At 45.5% G+C, this 15643-nt stretch overlaps 1 protein-coding gene across 8 annotated transcripts in view; it reads left to right on the top strand.

Moving 5' to 3' along the window:
- Nucleotides 1–15643, top strand: part of FKBP5 (FKBP prolyl isomerase 5) — a 796880-nt gene that overhangs the window by 276172 nt on the left and 505065 nt on the right. The window lies entirely within an intron of this gene.

Below are 15643 nucleotides of genomic sequence, written 5' to 3'. Positions count from 1 at the left end.
ATGTTAAAAAACAACCTGCGCCATATCCTTTGCTTATGGGGTAAACCACTTTAGGTACACCTGGCCCTTCTGACATTTAACCACTACCCTATATACCGGTTACTCTTTTGTAACATGTACATGCCACTTTTCTCTTGTAACACATTGTTTAATAACTCTCACATTTTGAGTGCTTTAAATAGTTGCGCCATTGCCACAATTGACTACATAATGCTTATTCTTGTGCTCGAGTCTCTGCATTATATTAGAGTATTATAGCTCTAACTGTACTTTGTTTTCTCTTGTAACCTGCACACTTGTCACTTTATTTATTACTCATGTAACTTAACGTTTGCTTTTGTAACCGGCACACATGTCACTCCCCTTATGTTTTGCAACTGTGTCTTATGTAAAGCGCTCTGACACCTTCGGGTAAAGTCTGCGCTAACAAGCAGTATTTTTTCTGTTTGTATCTTTTATGTAACACCTGTAATCCTGAGTCCCTATGTTTTGCAAACAGGTTCTTGTGTAAAGCGCTCTGACAACTTGGGATAAAGTCTGCGCTACATTTTTTTCTACTTGTATCTTTTTTTTTTTATGTAACTCATGCAATTCTTAGTGCTAATGTCTTACAGATGGGTCATATATAAAGCGCTCTGCCAGCCTTCGTGTACAGTTCGCACTAGCTAATAAAACAAAAAAAAAAACAAAAACAAAAAAAACACACCTCGGAGCTGCAGTGCAGGGTCCGCCCCCCTCCAGTGATATCACCAACTCATCACTGGTGACATCAGTGGAGGGGCGGACCCTGCCCTGCAGCCTCGAGGTTTTATTCTGTATGTATCTTTTATGTAGCGCATGTAATCGTGAGTCCTTATGTTTTTGCCGCAGGTTCATCTTAAAGCGCTTTGACACATTCGGGTAAAGTCCAGCGTTAGCTAATTCTCAATAAAAAACCACACCGGGGCTGCAGGGTTAGGGCCGCCCCTTCAGTGATGTCACCAACTCATCACTGTTGGGGGCGGTCCTTACACAGCAGCCCCGGAGAAGCTCACGCCGCCATGCTGCCTGCTGCTGGATCCACGTGGAGCCCGGGGCTGGTATATACCCCTCACAGCCCCCAAGGACACCGGAGCCCTACACCCCTCACCCTCGAGCAGCGCCAGCAGCAAGCGGGCTCGTGGGGGATTATTTTTTAAAAAGAACGGCCGCGGAGGCCCAGAGACACCGCGACCCCCACCCCCAGAGCAGCGCCCGAGGCAAGCGGGCTCTGGGGGCCTTTTATTTACACAAGGAACGGCCGCGGAGGCCCAGAGACACCGCGACCCCCACCCCCAGAGCAGCGCCCGAGGCAAGCGGGCTCTGGGGGCCTTTTATTTACACAAGGAACGGCCGCGGAGGCCCAGAGACACCGCGACCCCCACCCCCAGAGCAGCGCCCGAGGCAAGCGGGCTCTGGGGGCCTTTTATTTACACAAGGAACGGCCGCGGAGGCCCAGAGACACCGCGACCCCCACCCCCAGAGCAGCGCCCGAGGCAAGCGGGCTCTGGGGGCATATTTTTAAAAATAACGCTGCACTAGGGACCCAGAGACCCCCAGGACACCCCAAGGGACTATGGCGCCCCACCAGGAGCCCCCCTGGACAACTGGCCCCAGGGTTTATTTATTTTTTAAATACAAGGCCCTCAGGACCCCCCAAGGAGCAGCAAGGACCCCGGAGCCCTCCATGGACCCCTCCAACTCTCTACAGCGGTTTGGTGAGTGCAACCAGGCATTATTAATTTTTTTAATTATATGCCCTGTATATTATTTAAAGCCCCTATGGTACCGTTACAGTGTGGTTAAATGTTTCTATGAGCTGTAAAATACCCTGTTCCACTCTGCATGTACCCTCCTAAGGCCTACAACATTATGCCCCTTAAATACATAGCCTGCAAACTCTACCCTACGTCACCACCCCATTAACACTAAATACCTACACACATAGCTTTTTAAACTCAACAAAACCTTTATTCATTTTAAATACCTTTACATTACAATTCAGGTCTTTTTAAACTCCATCCTTCAACAAAACCTTTATTCACATTAAACACAGCACATCGCCTTAAAGATTAACAGTTTACAATCCACACTACATAGTACTATTTTTTAAAAGTGCAACTTTTTTCCAAACTACATGTACACCCTAATACACCATTGCGCCATCCATTATTTACCTTCTCTACATGTTGACAGGCGGTGTCAATCTGGGAAAAGTTGCTCCGGTCCATTCTTGCCTTAAGTTCCTTGGGTTGGCTCCAAAACAATCCAGGCCAGTCACTCCCCAAGGTTTTGAAGGGCTTGATGGTGTAGAAATCCACAAAGGTTTTCTGACTGGGTTGTAGATGCAGGAGTCCTCCAGGTACAGCAGAACAATCCACGCCAGTCGCTCCTCAAAGGGGGTTTTTTGAATGGGTGTTTGGCAGTGTTCCATGAGGGGCCTTTTTATACCTGTCCTAGCATGCTAATTAGAAGCCCCCCACACCCCTTTATGACTTGAGGGGTGTTTAGAACAATGTCATGGTGGCCTTTGGATGGGAACCTTTTTTTTTATATCCTTGTACAGTATAAACAGTACAACATTGTTTACTTTGACACCTGTTACTCAAACTCAAGGCCTATCCTGGGAAGAGTGGGGTTAGACAATGGGGGCCGGTGTAAAACTCTTCACCCCTACGTGACCCCTTCTCCTGGGAATTAGGGAGCCCGGGAACAGAATCTACCTTGGGACTCATATGTCAAATTTCCTGCCAGCCACGTCAAGTTGGAACTAACCTGCCAAAATTTGGGACCAGAGGCTTTGTGATGTGTTTATTACATCCTAACAGCTGACACCCTGTTTCAGGGTCTCATTGGAAGCTTTGATCTACAGGCCTCCTGTCTTTTATCTTATCTCAAAGCTCAGGGGTGGCTGTGTGGGTTTTAGAGAGAATTATCACAGGTAGGTTTGTGAGGACCCTTTACAGCTTTGACACCTACATGACACATTCTTCTTCCCAGGCCCTGGGCTGGGGAACTCAGGACTGCCCCAGCAGCTGTTCAAACATCAGCTGGCTGCAAACCCCCAGTTTTAAAAATGCACAGACATTTCCAGCCTACAACCATGCAGTTTTTTTTCTATGCACTTTTAAACACATACACAATTACCACATGTTTTTGCTGCCCTAGCTGTTAAATTTAAGGCCATAAGTTTAAGGCCAGGACTGTTTAAGGCCAGATCAAACCCTGGTCTTAAACAGTCCTGGTCTTAAACTGTCAAAATTGAGACCAGGAGTTTAAGACTGTGAGGACCCTTTACAGCTTTGACACCTACATGACACATTCTTCTTCCCAGGCCCTGGGCTGGGGAACTCAGGACTGCCCCAGCAGCTGTTCAAACATCAGCTGGCTGCAAACCCCCAGTTTTAAAAATGCACAGACATTTCCAGCCTACAACCAGGCAGTTTTTCTATGCACTTTTAAACACATACACAATTACCACATGTTTTTGCTGCCCTAGCTGTTAAATTTAAGGCCATAAGTTTAAGGCCAGGACTGTTTAAGGCCAGATCAAACCCTGGTCTTAAACAGTCCTGGTCTTAAACTGTCAAAATTGAGACCAGGAGTTTAAGACCGTGAGGACCCTTTACAGCTTTGACACCTACATGACACATTCTTCTTCCCAGGCCCTGGGCTGGGGAACTCAGGCCTGCCCCAGCAGCTGTTCAAACAGCAGCAGGCTGCAAACCCCCAGTTTTAAAAGTGCCCAGACATTCCAGCCTGCAACCAGGCAGTTTTTCTATGCACTTTTAAACACATACACAATTACCACATGTTTTTGCTGCCCTAGCTGTTAAATTTAAGGCCAGAAGTTTAAGACCAGACTGTTTAAGGCCAGATCAAACCCTGGTCTTAAACAGTCCTGGTCTTAAACTGTCAAAAATGAGACCAGAAGTTTAAGACCAGACATGTCAAAAGCTGTCAAAATTGCGACCAGCCTTTTGCGACCAGACATGTCAAAATTGCGACCAGGATTTTTTGATGAGTGGTATCCCGGCTTACTACTCACATGGCTGGGTTGTGCGTACGGTTCGGTTGTTTTAATAACTACGTTGCTGGCATTTTCTTTTCGCATATCCTCAAGAAATTTACCAAGGAGCAATTCATTTGTGGGTCATTACGTGCAAAACATGCCAGAACTTCTAGGCTCCTGGTTCAAACCCCTTGCTGATTAAATTTACCTTTTAATATTTGTTTCCGTTCTTGTAAAAGTTATTTGCAGGAGCATAGTAGATGCAGCAGATCTTCGGGTGCTGAACCGCATAGTCGGCACGTAAGGCTCGCTTTCTCCTTTAGCAAGGATGGGAGATGCTGTATGCAGGGTAACAGACCATATCTATACTTCATTGGGCTTATTTTTATATATTTGACATAGCCCAAGTTAAAGAACTTTTGAGCAACTGGCTCTGTGTATATATTCAGAGTCATCCATCCGTGAGCTCTTTCTGAGAGAGATGCTTTATCCTCTAGCCATGAACGATGTTTACCTGTTTTCCCAACCAGTTTTTTAAGCGTGGTGGTGGTTGTTGGTGTTTCCCAAAGTTAATTCAGTCCCATTTTGAGTAGGCCAGTTTTGAGATAACTCGCTGCAGGTGAGGCAGTATGTTGTTGTAGCTCCTTCCATAGCTGATCATTTAGGGTTCCCAGAGGGGCTTTTCGCACTTTGTCCCAGGTGATTATGTATTCCCCTTGTCTTGCTAGAGATTGTTTCTGTATGCCACACTTGAGTCTACTTTGTGATGGCGAAGTGTATTTGGGCAGCCCAAATATGACCCTATACGTAGTTGTTACTGTAGAGTCAAGTATTTTAGCATCTCTTCCTTTCTGCACCTAACTGCCGTATGTAATCGTTGGCAGTAGCTTTGCACAAACCACCTGTACAATAGGCAGGATCGATGGCCAATTTAGTTTAGAGTTTAAAGCTTTTAGAGAAGTTGCCAGGGAAAGGCCTTTATGCCTGATACTATTTCTCTGTGCAAGAAATCGACCACCTTTGTCTATCTTCACGCCAAGATATTTATATTCCAATGTGTTCTCAATTCGGGTCTCCCCCCAGAACCAAGCTACAGTTTTTTCCCTTTTTTTACTGATGACTTTTATTTTACTGGCCATTTGCTTTAGTAGTCCTATGTGACATTTAGAGGGTATTGGAGACCTACTTTCGTTTGGCTAATCAGGATTATGTCATCCGCATATAGGAGGCATGGCAATACGTTATCTCCCAATTTTGGGGCATGTGAGTTACAAGCATTTAGTTGCGGAACGAGGTCAGCGATAAACAAGTTAAAAAGTGTAAGTGCTAGAACACATCCTTGTATAAGCCTTTATGTGTTAGTATGCGTCTCAACAAAAATTATCCATATCTCAACTTTATTTGAACCCATGTATCAGTGTGCAGGCTTAACAACAAGTTTAATAGGGTCTGTGGCAGCCCTCAGCTGTGCAGTTTGGACCACAGTGTATTATGATTGACGTGGGCGAAGGCTGCCTTAAAATCAATAAAACATAGATGCATGGGCATCCTTGCAGTTTCAGCCTTATCCAAAAGCATTGCCATAGTTAGTATGTTTGTGGTTGTCCCAACTGATTTTGCAAATCCAGTCTGGTTCAATAGACTTGCAGATTTCTCTTTTGCCCAAGCCTGAAGCTCCTCTAGTAGCATCCCAGCAAAGAATTTTGCCTAGTTGTGTATTAATGCCTCTAGCTGATAGTTCTGTGGTGATGACTTTTCCCCTGACTTGTGAATTGGTGAGATAATTGATCCTCTCCAAGAGTCCTGCAAAGTGTTTGTCATCCTTATTTCTCCAAAAAACGGTTCTAGCGCTTTAGCCCAAAAAGTTATCTCTTGCGTATAGAGTGCCAGTGGTATTCCATTTGGGCCGGGTGCCCCTTCTCTCCTACCCATGCCTATTTGCCTTTTGATGATACTAATTTGGCTCGTAGGCCGAACCTCAGTTGAATAATCTCCTTATTATTTCCCAAGTACAATATGGGTTCTTACAGCCCAGGCCATGATGGTGTCATGGCCTTTCGTTGCGTTCAAGTATTCTTTCCCACTTTCACTAAGCTCAATATCTTGATGGAAGCGGGACCTAAGGTATTTTACCCATACTTCCTCTGAAATGTTCGATCAGATCCCATCTTGGTTAGGGCGAATAAATCGATTTATGGTGCTCCAGAAACTGGCGTTGTTATTTTCTTTAATGTCGGCATGTAATTTTGCCCAGATGCCGTGTTCCACGTCTCTATTTGCATCCTTTTTTCTGTTTTTTCGATAGTGCCTTTTGCTTTCGTAGTGAGTTTAATTGCATTGCGTTCTTTGGCTTGCACCGAAACTGTCTCAGTAAGCGATAGATGGAATTTTTAGTGAGCTTGATTCCTTTCTTGGCTGTTTGTGATATGGACTTTCCGCCGCCAAATCTCAACTGGGTTTGTTGTTTGATTTTAGGTGCATATACTGCCATAGATGTAATGAAGATTTCCCATTTCCTAACTTCATCTTGTCCAGCCCACAGTTCCAAGTGTTCTTTTGCAATTTCCAGCATCCTGCAGTCTGTGGCAGTCCTGAATTTGATTCTTTTGAAGTCAGTGGTGAAATCTGATCCTTGAGGAGCCCGGCACTGCTCAAACATAGGAATAATTGTTATGAGCTTAATTATTTGCAGCCGGTTGTCACTATATCCTTTGTCACCCAGCTGAAATGAAGTGATTTGATGAAACAACTCTACGGAGACAAAAGTATGGTCCAATATTGTATTTGATCTTGTTGAGCTGTGTGTTGTTACATGCCAGTACAGAGTATCAGGTGGACATACTTGGCAGTGTTATCTTCACAGGATGCCACTATTACAGGCAAGCCAAATCCCAGTAATAGTTAAAAAATGAAAAATAATAAGATTAAAACCCAAGAGGGTAGGCCCAGTCCAGCCTCATCAGGCGCTGCGAGAGCCCCGGCTGCACTTGGAGACCCCCCTCCCCCCCAGTGAAAGATGTTGTTGCAGGGTTCGCGGTGAAATTAAGACGGGAGCCCCACCCGCTCTTATAAACATCCTGGTGTGAAAGCCTGACGTTGGCGCCTCCTAGCGTGAGGAATCACGGGGATTGGAGTCCCCCCCAGTGAAAGATCCTGTGGCAGGGTTCATGGCGAAATTAAGACGGGCTCCCAGAGTAGTATAAAGACTACGTAACGAATTATCAGGTAAATTAATATATTTGCTTGTACATTTGTCTTCTGGAAATCGTCATGGCTTCCATCCGAAGAGACTAGTAATAAGGTCAATAAAGCTACGGTCGAATGAAATCCAAGTATGCATTGGCTTGAGAAAAGGAAGCTACTACACCAAATTGGAGTCCCATTCCAAAAAATTGATTAACCAAACAGTTTCAAAACTTTTCCGTTACCATTAAGCATCCCAACACAGAGTACTGGAGAAGATCCACCCAGGCGGTCAGTCTGGATTATTTGATGTTTCTTTAAATGTGCAGGCCTACTTGTTTACTCTGACGAACTGTAGGGAGAGGATATTGTTTGACTTGGCCAGAAGTTGATCCTTTCTGCTGATGTCGTTGCTGTAAATGTAAATGTCATGGTACTTATAGAGTGCACTGTCACCAGACGGTCACCTTGCGGTGACGCCTAAGCGGTTCCCTGGCGCTGATACTCATACCGCTGTGGAACCCCTCCTGGCTTTCCCTGTGAAGTGTCCACTCCTGGGCACCCCCAGGGTGACGCCAGGCATCCTTAGCGCTGTTGGGGCCGGTGTGGAGGCTAAGCAAGCTATTGCCCAGAGTTGCAGCGTGGGGCCCGTGATTAGAATAGGCACCGAGGCGAGAATTAACAGGCCCGAGGAAATTGAGCCCGAGACCCCGCTGAGGCAGGAATCGAACCCTGGTCCCTGGCCAGAACACTGCATCAGGGTCTGCCGCTCTAACCGTTGAGCCACACTCCTCCACCTAATTGCTAATGAAAAACAATCTTGTAGTCTCAGCAAATTGTGCTTCTTGATGGACAGAAGACCTGGCTCATTTCTTACTGTTCTTTTCAGACTACAAAATGCTAAGGCACTGAGTATAGGTGGTATTTATTGCACATGATCAATATACGGAAATATATTTTTTATCGAGTACAATTAATAAAACCTACTAAAGGTTTTTGGGAAATAACGTGGAGTTTGGTGATTAATACACTAAAATTTGCATGCTATGGTAAATACCATATGGTTTTCCTCCGTTAAATTTCGGCATGTCTTAGCTGCGGGAAGTTAAAGAGTTATTTAACGAATCTGATAATTAATTACCTAACAACTCACAATTCAGGTCTGTGCTTAAACAAGGGTTTACGCATTGGTCGGAATTAAGCAGGCGAATCCTAATCAGGGCCTAAGAGGAAGAAAGATCAAACACTGCTTAATCAAAGAACAGTTGAAGGCCACTGAAAAATAAGACAAAAATGATAAAGCGACTTGTAGACGAAAAACTCATGCAAGTGGGACTAAGAGTGATAAACCAAAAATCTGGGAAAATGAACATCAATTACAATACTTTTCATTTTTATTCTTGTCTTCTCTTTTTACCTATATTATATCTTTTTCGTCCCCTCTCTTACACATGATTTTCTCCTTTGTCTTTTTTTTTGTTTGCTGATATCTGTGTAAAGCTTTTACTTTTTTTATTTTTTAATAAAATTTTTATTGGCATATGAGTGATCAATAGTTGTGCCGGCTACGCAATTGTAATCGCCCCCAATAATCCTGTCCTCAGCCGGCGTCTCGGTCAATAGGGTTGAAAGACTGTGTAGAAAGGGCACCTGATCTTGGTTAGGGGCATATGTTGCCCAGCAGAATCTCACATCCTAGTAATCTCCCTTTTATAAATACATACATGCCCTCCTAATTCGTTAATGAGTGCAATAGCTCAAAGGGCTCCCTGCTCATATCCAGATTAACACCCCTCTAGCATATGCAGAGTAGGATGTTGTGTAAAATTGCCCTCTCCAGCATTCTCCTAGCCTTTATATCTTGCTACCAATGAGGTTTGTCTCCTGTAAGAAAGCGATCTGTACCCCTCTCCTCCGCAGGTAACAAATGTACATTATGTCTTTTAGTTGCCGTCCCTTGACCCCTAATATTCAAAGACATGAACTTAAAAATGCAAGGCGCAAGCTCCATGTGCAGAGTTTCCAAATCTGTCTCGACCTTCCCCCCTCCCCTCGACCCATGCCAATATAGGACACTGCATCACCACTCCTGCAAAAGAGTAAACCCCCTACTTTATACAAGAACACAACCCTGGCCTTGCTGAACTCCCTCTCCCTTGAGCAGTCTGGCAACGACCAGCCGCCTAAACTGCAAACAAAACATTGTGTTCCACAGAAGAGCACCACCAGTTATTGGTGTGGGCCTCTGTGTGGGGGTGGCTGCCTGCAGGTGTAACTCAGGGACTGAGTCATCCCGCTCCGGCCCACAGCACGTTAAACTCAGTTTGTGTGAGGCATAGTGTGGTAATCTGCCAATGACTACTCCCTCACTTGTTATGCTTAGTATAGAACTCTAATATGTCATGTTAGAATGTGTAAGGAGTGAAGTCATGACATTCAATGTGAGCTTTGTAAGTAAACTTAAACAGTTATTCCAGACCTGACTTGCTGGCTGTTGGATGAGATTCTTTATGCAATAAACTTAAGAAGGAACTACAAACCTGTCTTCAGTCTTATGATTGGATATACATCACATAGTATCTGGAAAGCGTTCAGGTACTCAGGTGTGCGGTGCCTTGCACACCAGGTCATCAAGATCAGAGGTCGTCTGCTGCTCTAGGAGTTATGGCTGGCAACTGGAAACTATATGGAGGAGTCTGATTCCAATTCAGGAGTCTGATTCCCGGTATGTTAGCCATCCTCTGGCATGGACCCCAGGTGTTTCAGGATGTCAGCTACCGCTTGTAGGGCTGCTTCCCTCTCCCTCTCAGTTTGGGAGGGGTTCAGGTGGGTGGCTGTTGTCTTTTTTAGTATCTTACAGGCCTTTCGCCTGGGAAGGGTTCTGGGTTTCCCATGTACGAAGGCCTTGTCCTTGTGTCAGTGATGTGTGCTTTCTTTCTGGATTATTTGGCTTCCTCTGCCCACATTGTCCAAGATTTTATTAAAGGGGCTTTTTGTATGCTCTTTAAACAGTCTGGTCCTAATGGTTCTCTCAAATGTGGCATGATTATAGCAGTGACAGGTGATTCTGAGTGACAGATGAACCAGTGCTAGACAAAGCACCCATCTTGAAACATGACATGCGGTTTCAAGAGAAGCACATTCCTCTACCCTTCCCACAAATCAGTATAGAGACACTATACGGAAGGAAAGAGGGAGATAGGTACTGAGGTACAAAGATTTCCTAACCTTGAGTGTACAGTCTTGTCTCTTGAGTACCGGGAGGCAAGGGTGTTATATTAGGGTAAATATGTCTTCTCCATTATTGGGGTGTCTTTCATAGATTCACACGCCTGAATCATTCCCCGTCGTCGGAGTGGGAGTCCCACGGTACATAACAAAGCAATAATATGCATATAAGAAACCAAAATCCTTGGTGATAACAAACCAGGAAGTAAAGTAGCCCTGAGCTACAGTGCAAAAAACTTCAACACTCGTGACTATCCTAGTCATTTTGTATAGACCAAATTGCAGCCAATCAGGCGCCAGCACCCACTAGAATGCTCTCCCCAGAGACCCAGGCTCTCAGATTTTCTACCGCACGTCGTGTGAAAGGGAGTCTCCATGAACTCTGCTCAGTATTTCTCAATCTACTGGTTTTTTCTCCTACTTTTGAGATGTCAACATCAAAATCTTTATTCAGACCATGTGAGTCTTGTGGGAAGCTTAGGCTTTTCAAGGAAGATCCCCACAAAAAATGTATTTATTGCCTCTACCCTGAACATGAGGTGAAGGATTGTAAAATCTGCAGGACCTTTCCTCATAAGACCCTCAGGGACAGAGAAGGTCGTCTTCTATTATGGCTGCAGAAGCTCATGGACAAGGATGATGCTCTATCTGAGGTAGGAAGTTTGGCTTCGGGGTCTATCAAGTCTCCTAAAAAGAGAAAACTTGAAGATGAGGTATCCTCACCTGGGGCTAAGGTGTTGAGAAAAGCTAAGAAGGCTTCTCCACCTGCTAAATCTAGACCTTCTACGCCCTCGAGAAAGTCTGCTAAGTCTTTAACATCTAAAAAGCTACCAGACAAACATTTACCTCAGAAAAAGACTAAGTCGACAACCGCATCGTGGTCGACCCCACCGTCGACGGATCCCGTCTACAGTATTTCATCCACGTCGACGGTCACTTTCTCGTCTCCAAAGTCTCAGATGCTGATGTCGTCGACATCTTCATCGTCGACGATGGTATTGTTCTCAGTAAGGCCCATCTCGTCGACGAAGATCCAGCCATCAAGCATAGACGTTCAATCGTCGTCTAAGCACAAGAAGATATCGTTGACGAGCGCACCGTCGACAAAGAAAATCAGCCCGTTGAAAGGGTCCCTCGTCGACGGCTCCAGCTCTACCTTCGACGACCGCGTCATCGACGAGAAGTCCATAGTTGTCGATGACGACATCGTCGGCGAAGGTGCCACCGTTGACGACTGGTTCATCGTCGACGAGAATTCCATCGTCGTCCACAACCTCAACGTCGACGAAGACTACATCGGCAATATCGCTGTCGACGATACCGTCGACGGTAGGTCCATCGACGCCTCTCTTGTCAACTAGCACGGATATGCAAGTTTGGTCTGCTGCTCCGTTGGCTGCTTCTTTCACCTCTCCGTCGACAGGAGTTTTGTTATTGCAAAGAAGGGGTCTACACTGAAGCCTCTTTCACCCCTAAGGTTGCCGGATCAGCTTCAAGATTCGGAGGAGAATGAGGATTCCGAGCAATCTGATGAAGATGGCAGCTTCCAGGCGGCTAGAAGTCCATCAGAATTGCTAATAAAAATGCAAGAGGATGATCAAGGAGAGGAGGAAGAACAAGAAAATGTTCCTCAATCTGTTGTTCAAGTCCCTGCTGCTGTACCAACAGCGCAGATGCCATTAGACCTTCTGAATAATCTTCAGTATATGTTAAATGACTACTATCGACGGTTTCCACCTTCTGAGTCGGCAGATTCACTTCCGGCTACACCTGTGCCTCAAACATCTATACCTCAAACACCGGCGTCAGTCTTGCATCTTCCAAGACAGTCTCCCCTGGCACCAATACCTGAGGTGCGTTGAACAGTTCCGTCTTCTCCGGTGCAGTCTCACCATATGCAGGATTATGGCACCACTGATGATGACAGAGAGGAAGGAGAAGTGGACGATCAATCTGTATCGTCGGAGTGGGACGACTATCAGGCACAAACACCATCACCTACTGCTCCCCAAAAGGTAGATTCTCCACCAGTTGATATTGGGGGATTCCATCTAGTGATGGACAGAGTAACTAAAAGATTCCAGATAAATATGGAAGCTAAACAGGAGGATTGTTTTTTGTATGATTTCAAAGATCAGCCACACAAGCAAGTAAGAACAATTCCCATAATAGATTTAATTTGGAAAGAAGGCCTCAAGATCATGTCTGCTCCAAATTCCTTACCAGCGGTCCTACCAAGAATTGATAAAAAGTACAAAGCACCTATGAGTTCTCCTGCATGTCTTATAGGGCAGGCTAAAACAGAGTCCATTGTCACTCAAGCGGCTCAGAGGAGAGCTAGAAACCCATCCTCGCAAGTCACCGCCCCACCGGACAGCCACGGCAGACGCCTGGACTCTATCAGGAAAAAGGTGTCAACAATAGCTGCGACTACGATCCGAGCAGCAAACTCCCTAGCAATTCTAGGGAGGTATGACAGACAGATGTGGTCTGATATTTCTCCATATCTTGAAAAGCTTCCGGAACCGGAGAGGTCTGAAGCAAGAAAGGTTCTACAAGAGGGTGAGTGCGTCTCTACAGAAATGATTGACGCAGCGGTGGATGTGGCAACAACTGGCTCCGGCAAATGGCCGGCGTGGCAGTGCTAAGGAGACAGGGTTGGCTGAAGTAAACATCCTTCCGGCAAAAACTTGAAGCAAAAAAATTAGGTATGCCATTTGATGGTGAATATCTTTTCGGCCAACACATTGATGAGGCTTTACAAGCCATCAAAAAAGATACAGAAACTGCCAGGTCGCTAGGGAACTTGCAGTTTCGCAAATTGTCCTTTCGTGGCGCAAGAGGACGAGGAGGCTATTCAAATAGAGGAGGATATTCCCAACAGCGATCATACCAGTCGTTGCAGGGGAACCAGCGATATCAACCGTATAAGCAACAGTCATACAGACAGCGAGGCAACAACTTTTCACAGGGGAAAAGAAAATCTTCCTATGGAGGACGAGATTCCTCAAAGAGACAATGAAGACTGCCACCACCTCTGCCAGTACCAGCTTCAAGAGTCGGAGGGGGAATATCCCATTACGTATCGAATTGGTCGAAGATTACTACGGACAAGTGGGTCCTGGATGTAGTGGCCAGAGGACACGCCCTAGAATTCGTCAAAATCCCTCCAAATTCACCTCCAAAAGGCCCACCACCAGCTCATCTCAAGGAGCTTCTTTCCCAGGTACATTTAATGATTCGAAAAGGTGCAATTGAAGAAGTTCCTCTATTGTAGAAAGGAAAAGGTTTTTATTCGAGGTTCTTCCTCATAAGAAAGAAAACAGGAGAATGGCGCCCCATTCTCGACCTACGCGCCCTCAACAGATATCTCAAAAAGATGTCCTTCTGGATGTTAACACTTCAAGAAATCCTCCAACTTCTTTCCCAAGGAGATCACATGGCTACCTTAGACCTCCAAGATGCCTATGTTCACGTGCCCATTCTCCCCAGGCACAGGAAATTCCTGAGGTTCAGAGTGGCTGGCAGGGATTTTCAATTCAAAGTTCTCCCGTTTGGGTTCGATCAGCGCCCAGAGTGTTCACAAAGGTACTGGCCCCAGTGGCGGTGCATCTTCGTTTGGAAGGCATTCAGATCTTCCCGTATCTCGACTATTGCCTTATCAAGGCCAATTCTTTAGGAACAGCAAAATCTCACATTCATAGATGCCTCTCGCTGTTCCAATCTCTGGGGCTTTCAATCAATTTCAAGAAATCCAATCTGATCCCGACACAAAGGATATCGTTTCTGGGGGCCACACTAGACACACGCCTTACCCAAGCCTTTGCCTCAAAGGAAAGACAATAAAAAATTTACAAGATGGCCTAAAACTTGCATCAAAAAGAGTACATTTCAGTACGCACGTACAAATCATTCCTAGGGATGCTGTCATCCTGCATCCCTCTCATCCCCAACTGCCGCCTCCGAATGAGACCTTTCCAGGAGGAACTCAGTCTCCAATTGCTTCAGGTATCGGGTTCGTTCGACGACAAGATCGCCATAACATGTCGTGTGAAGGAAGCCTTTCTTTGGTGGACCCAAAAGGAAAACCTAAAAATAGGACGATCTTTCTTAACAGAGATACCAAGTTACACCATCACCACGGATGCCTCCCTGGAGGGATGGGGGGCACACCTACAAGGCACGATTGTCAATGGCAAATGGAACACACTGCAGAGAAAGTGGCATATCAACCTCCTAGAGTTGAGAGCACTCTTTCTGTCCCTAAAGTCTTTTCGGACAGTGATACACGGATCCACAGTTATAAGAACAGACAATACCACAAGTATGCACTACTTGAATAAACAAGGGTGCACGAGATCAGCCCTTCTTTCTCAGGAAGCCCAGAGGATCTGGAATTGGTGCTCTACGTCACAGCGTAACTCTTTCAGCAATTCATGTACCAGGTACATCGAATGTGTTCGCCGATTCTCTCAGCAGAACGACAATGACAAATCACGAATGGGAGCTTCATCAGCCAACTCTAGACAGAGTTTTCCAGAGATGGGGCCATCCCGATCTGACTTATTTGCGACAAAACTGAACCACAAATGCCCATACTTTGCAAGTTGGATTCCCCACAAAGATTCGTGCGGAGAAGCACTTTCGATGAACTGGTCTCGGATATTTGCATACGCTTTTCTGCCAATTCCTCTAGTTCCCAAAGTCATCCGGAAAATGAAACAACAACCATGCCGCATTATCCTGATAGCGCCCAGGTGGCCTCGTCAGTATTGGTTCACCGAACTTCTGCTTCTTTCGGAATGCAACCCAATACAACTTCAACCACTACCAAATCTTCTGACAATGCACAGGGGCCAAGTTTGTCATCCAGACCCAGCCTCATTGAAGTTAGCAGCTTGGCTCCTCAACACATGCAATTCGCCCATCTAGACATCCCAGAGGACTGAAAAGAGGCTCTATCCAATGCTCGTGCGCCTGCCACTATCAAGAAGTATAAGCTTAAATGGAAAAGGCTTTGTGCTTGGTGTATCATGGCTAATTTACATCCGCTCTATGCAAAACCAGAACAAATCTTACCATTTTTTTCTTCAGTTGGCTAGATCTGGTTTGTCGCATACCACACTGAAGGTATTCCTGGCAGCCATTTCCAGATTTCGTCAGGATGGCACCAATTCTCTATTTTCCTCCAGAATAATCCAA

The sequence above is a fragment of the Lissotriton helveticus genome, chromosome 5_1, assembly GCF_964261635.1.
Source record: "Lissotriton helveticus chromosome 5_1, aLisHel1.1, whole genome shotgun sequence".
NCBI lineage: Eukaryota > Metazoa > Chordata > Amphibia > Caudata > Salamandridae > Lissotriton > Lissotriton helveticus.
The sequence above is the reverse complement of the archived record's forward strand: the minus strand, read 5'-3'. Positions and strand labels throughout refer to the sequence as shown.